Source organism: Numida meleagris, chromosome 11, assembly GCF_002078875.1.
Source record: "Numida meleagris isolate 19003 breed g44 Domestic line chromosome 11, NumMel1.0, whole genome shotgun sequence".
In the NCBI taxonomy this organism is placed as follows: domain Eukaryota; kingdom Metazoa; phylum Chordata; class Aves; order Galliformes; family Numididae; genus Numida; species Numida meleagris.
Window position 1 is genome coordinate 10771796 of NC_034419.1, and position 5490 is coordinate 10777285.

General features: G+C 44.7%; 1 long non-coding RNA gene across 1 annotated transcript; it reads right to left on the reverse strand.

Annotated features, from left to right (window-relative positions):
* On the reverse strand, window positions 298-2388 carry LOC110404864. The gene is made up of 2 exons (XR_002442533.1): window positions 2148-2388; window positions 298-721 (listed from the first exon to the last, which is right to left on the reverse strand). It is a non-coding gene; the product is annotated as an uncharacterized LOC110404864 (long non-coding RNA).

Consider the following 5490-nt stretch of genomic DNA (forward strand, 5'->3'; position numbering starts at 1 on the left):
CCCTAGCTGTCAAGTCCAATCATTTAATCCCACTTCCCTGTGGCTTTGTAGGTGAAGAGCTGCTCACTAAGTCCTCTGCTGCCTTCAGCTGGGATCTTTCTGCACATCAGATTCACCCGCAGAGCCCGGGTCCTGGTTTTCCTAGGCATGGCTCCTCGCAGTTTGTTTGGAAAGGTTCCTGCAGTGGCACTTGTGGAATGCAAAGCAAGAGTACCACAAGCAGCAACAAGAAGCCCTTTCAGCATCAGGCGTTCTGTTGAGACGCGGACGCTCAAGAAGGGCTGCTTCAGCAAGTCATTGCTAATGACAGGTGTTATTTATTTTTGGAGTCTGAAAATGTTCCAGTACATTTGCTTGCAAATCCTGCCTCCGAATCCACAGGTGCAAAAAAGCCTACAGACGTGAGGGCACCAGCATGTAAGGGCAGGCAGCAAGGGCAAGAGCACCTGTAGGGTGGCTGCCAGCACCCCTGAAGTTTGCTTCTGGTCAGGTGCTCACTGCAGCTGGCACTGGAAATGAGTCACAGCATCTTTTAGCATGTCCCTGCTGTGGACCATGATGGTGTTGGACTGGTACCCAGCCCCTGACAGCAAGAGGAGCCTCACTCCTGGCACTGGAATTATTTCCCCTCTGCCTCTGGAGTTCACTTGTGCCCAGGAGAATTAGTTGGGCCAGCAGCATTTAAAAGCAAGAACACGTGACTGCGTCTCTGATAAGGACCCTGGAAAAGTAATGGAATCTAATTATAATTAGAAAACAGCCCCAGCAACACCCCCAGCATCACAACGACCATCCCAACTTTGCCACAACAAATGTAAAAATATAGCAGCATATTTATAGCTTGGCATCTCTGCATTTGCAGCCCAGTGACGGGCTTCCTCCTGCCCTATTCTGTGTAGCCTGCTGTGCTGCACAAGTAGTAAATAACAGAGTGATGTTTGTATGGTGCCCACCACCTGGAGATCCCAGCATTTTTTCCTCAAAATACTCAGTCTGCCTATTACTAATCTGCTTGATCTCAAAGATCTGTGAATTGATATATATTACTAAAAAACCCAAAGTCTTGTAGGACACCACAGCAAGCCAGTCTGCGAGTCACTACAGAAACTTTGGGCTCAGAGCTGGAAGTGGGCAGTGGGCAGTTGCTAGATATCCCTGTGTAGATCCCAGAGCATGCCCTGAGCTCACAGGTCATTTATTGACAACTTCATAACACATTTCATTGTTATAAAAGGCTAAACACAAACTCTAGTTAAAAACTTAGAAGCATTTCAAGTCTTCAATGTGTTTCCTCCTTGAATCTTTCATTTCAGATCACAAGTTATTAAACTCACTACGAGGAAATAAAGGTCTGTCCTGTCACCCTGTCCTATACAAGTGATCCCTAAGTCATTGCTGGAGGTTTGCTGATACTTTTTCAGTTCTTGGAAAAATGTCCTCTGACACCAGAGGTCAGATTCTTGGTTATGTGAGTGAGTTAGATCAAAAATTGGCTCATGGAAGAAAACAGAATTAACATCAAATTTTAGTGATGTAATTGATATCTGAATCTGATGTAGTAGATGTACCACATTAAAGGGTTTTTTTTTTTCTTTTTTAATTACATAGTAAAGGTTTGATTGCATGTGAAGCAATTTCTGTCTGTTCCCTATCAGGTGCCTCTATCAGCACTGTCATTGGAAGAGGCTGACTTACTCTTAAAAAACTTGAGCCAGGTTAAGGATGAATTGCAGTAGTTTAGAATTAGGCATTTTTATTCCAAAATAGGAGTGACCAGAGAGGGAATTAATCGGGATGAACTGTTCTGCTTTTAATCCATACTGCTTGAAACCAAATTAACCTCTCTGTGTGCACAGGCCTGAAGGATTTAGCTGAAATTGCTGAAAAGCCTCCAGATTTGCATGATAATTTCAAAGGGACTATTTCTCTGAGTGAATGCCCTGTAGAGTTGAGCCACAACTCTTCCTCTGTCTACAAATACCAGTCTCCCCTCTTGCCCTGAGTAACTTTATGTCCATTTTCGATGTTAGAGGCCATTACAGATCAAGTATGTCCCTGAAATTTATTTTCTGCCCATATAGCCTACGGGAAAAGCTGTCAGTTGAAACCAGCCTTTGTACATGATGAAGTAATGCTAATGCAATTACTGTGTGAGACTGGACATAACTCTGGCAGATGGGGATCGAGGGAGCTTCTCCTCTTCCCTCCTGCCTCCAGACCAGCTGCTGTGATGTATGCACTGATGTCAGCTGAGGAGGGGCCAGCTGTTCTGCCTGGCCCTCACCCCAGCCTGAACGGGGTAGGACTCCTTGCTGCATGCTTCTCAGCTCAGTTTCCCACTGCTTGAAGATGCAAGGTTGTCAAAAGGACTGCAGCATTTGTGATTACACGGTATTTAGGCAGCATCCCTCTGCCTCCTCCCACCTCCTGTGCATCTGCTTCAAATGAAGCTTGGTTTGGGGCCCTTATCTGCTTAGCTGTAGGCAGGAGTCCCCATGTCAAAGAATCACAGAATGACTTAGGTTGGAGGGAACTTTAAAGATCATGGAGCTCCAACCCCGTGCTGTGGGCTGGCTGCCCCCCGCCAGCTCAGGCTGCCCAGGGCCCCATCCAGCCTGGCCTTGGGCACCTCCAGGCATGGGGCACACACAGCTCTGGGCAGCTGTGCCACTGCCTCACCACCCTCTGAGTACAGAATTCCTTCCTAATATCTAACCTGAATCTCCCTTCTTTTTGTTTAAAGTCTCTTGCTGGAAATGGCTCCAGACAATACAGCATGAGCTCTCGTTTCCTATCCATTCGTACAGCACAGTGGAGCCATGGGTTTGTGTTGTAGAACCATTGAGAGAGCAACACGTAACCAATGCTGATAGGAAATAGCTTTCAAGCACTGTAGGTAGGGAGATCTGAAACATCAGTCAACATGGGAAAAGCCTGAAACCCTTAAGTACACAGTTTTCTGTTTTATGAAGGTAGAGGCAAGTATGGATAGACTTATACAATGATGTGCTTTGCTCTGTTGGGTCCCATACAACTTTGAGAATCATTCCTACTAGCCAAAAGTCAGCTTGGAAGCAGCTTTCACACACTTCTGCCTGCCTGGCCCCGGGGTGTACTGCTGAAGAGGAGGGAATGTAAAAGCCAGGAATGTTTGGAAATTCAGTTCATTCTCTTTTGTCCATGTAAGACATTCCCCAGATTTTGAGGGTAGAGGTTATGAAAAGCTCAATAATACAAGTTCTTAATCTAAGCAATCAGGAGCTTTGCCAAACAGGAACAATTCTGGGAAATAACCATTTTATCTTTGGTACCTAACTGTATTAAAAAAAAAAAAAAAAGCCTTTTATTATGATTAATTTCTTGTGCTCAGGAAGTTTATGCAGCTGTCCTTGATGTGGGGTGCTTGTCCCGTGGTTTTTCAGAGCCTGTGAAGTCCAGCACTCAAAGTAAAATGTTTTTCAAGCAGAGCCTTTTTATTTCTCCTCTGGGCACCTTAACTCAGTGGCAGAATTAACCAAAAGAACTTACTGTGAGAAATACAGAATCCTGTAAAGGGATTTAGAAGGATTTGGGAGGTTTAAAGATTTTTCATCATCATGATTTGGAATGATCACATTTTTTTTTATTTTTATTTTTTTAAACATATTTTCCCATGTTAAGCTCTTGAAGAATATGAAAATCCTATTAGAAGGGTGAAGCAGCTATTTCTGTTCTTATGGGATGCAAGAACCCACCTCCCCTAAGGGCCGGGCTGTGAAGGCTATCCCATTTCTCTTGCTTCCCCACTTCCACTGGAGTCACCAGGCTCCAAAGACATCAGCCAGCACTTTTGTGTTATTGTCTCACCGAGACAACTACATCTTAGTCCAGCTTTCAACCTGTGATGAAGCTGGGCAGAACGTGGCACAGACTGAAAGTGTTTGGCTGTAGACTCACCTCCTCTTTGTCCTCAAGCCATTCCTCTGTGCTCATGCTGCAGAAGGCAGCATTTTTTGAGTCCTTTATTTTGAGTCCTTTACTTACTGTATGTAGATCAATCAATTTTATTAACTACTATTTATTATAATTACTACCTCTGCTATTTATTATTTACTGTCTATTTTGTTAATCTAAATTCCATTTGACTGGAGGGCATAAGAAATCCTTCAAGTTGCCCATACAGGGCAGCTCAGTAAATTTTCAAACAATCTTGGTTTGAAATAAATTCTCCAAAACATGGCATCGTTTTCCCTCTTCAAGAGACGAGTGAAGCAATGTGGAGGAGCAGCAACCATTAAAATGAGGCTGTAGAGAGCTCCTGAGCAGGGGAAGAGAGGAGCGCAGGAAGCAGTCAGAGAAGCCAAAGCCAGAGTGAAAAGGAGCTAGCAAAGTAAGCATGAGACTTAGAAGCTAGAAAAGAGGAATGAGTGATTTTGGTCAAGGCAGCTGCCAGACTGAGGGACGCAAGGGAGATAGGACAGGGATGAAGCCTAGGTCACAAATGAATTAGGCAGTGCATCATAAACTGTACTTCTGTCCCAAAATGGCTCTGTATTTAAGCCATTGAAAGATCTGTAGAGTAAAATAGGTTTTCTGTGCTCTTGAAAACCACAGAGCTGGTGGTGATGACCAGATGCAATCAAACAACATGCTTTAGCAGGGGATGGGTCTCCAGTCACGGGCAGTTAGTCCCTTTTGCATTCCAGCTATGTCCCTTTTGTCCCCCTTCCAACTATGAAAGGCTACAAAAGCCTCCATGGGATTTCTGGGTTTAGCATCCAGCAATGCCACGGCTTGTCTCTGTAACTTCAGGTCCTGTTGGGCTGTGGAGGTAAAAACTCCTCCATGTGAGAGGCTCATGCAGATTGAGCAAGATGCTTAGAACTCCTTAAATGAAAGGTGTGACACAGACACCGACAGGTATTCTCACTTAGCTCATCCTAAAAGATCCTTTAAGAGAAGAATGCGTGTATTGGGGTGACACAAAGGCAAAAAATTGTTTGAGGGAACCTGTTTATTTTAAAAACGTGCCTTGCTGTTCCAGCCTGAATTGTTTGTCTTCCTTGGAATGAAAGAATGTAGGACATGGAGGGGAGGCTGCCAGAAAAGCCCTTTGGAATTGCAATGAAATGGCCATGTTTGTGCTCAGAAGGGTCTCAGGCTTGTTGTGCTCACATCTGCTTTAAGTTATCCCGATGTTGTTTTTTTAATTTTTTTTTAATTGAGTTTAACATACTGAGAAACGCACAAAGTTCTCTGGCCCCCAGGCGCAAGAAGAAAAACCTCAACAACATCCACTGACCCCGCCACCATGTGCTTCCCAACAAACATTCCCAAACAAATGCTGGCGATGACAAATCAGCCTAGGAGCAACGCGATGGCGGGTGCTTAATTGCGCGCTGCAGTGCTAGGCGCCGCGGAAAGACAAGGGAGGAGAGCGGATGATGAGGGTCAGATTTACTAACAGTGGGTATCGGCCACAGCTGGCAGGTTTGGGGAGCATAGATCAAG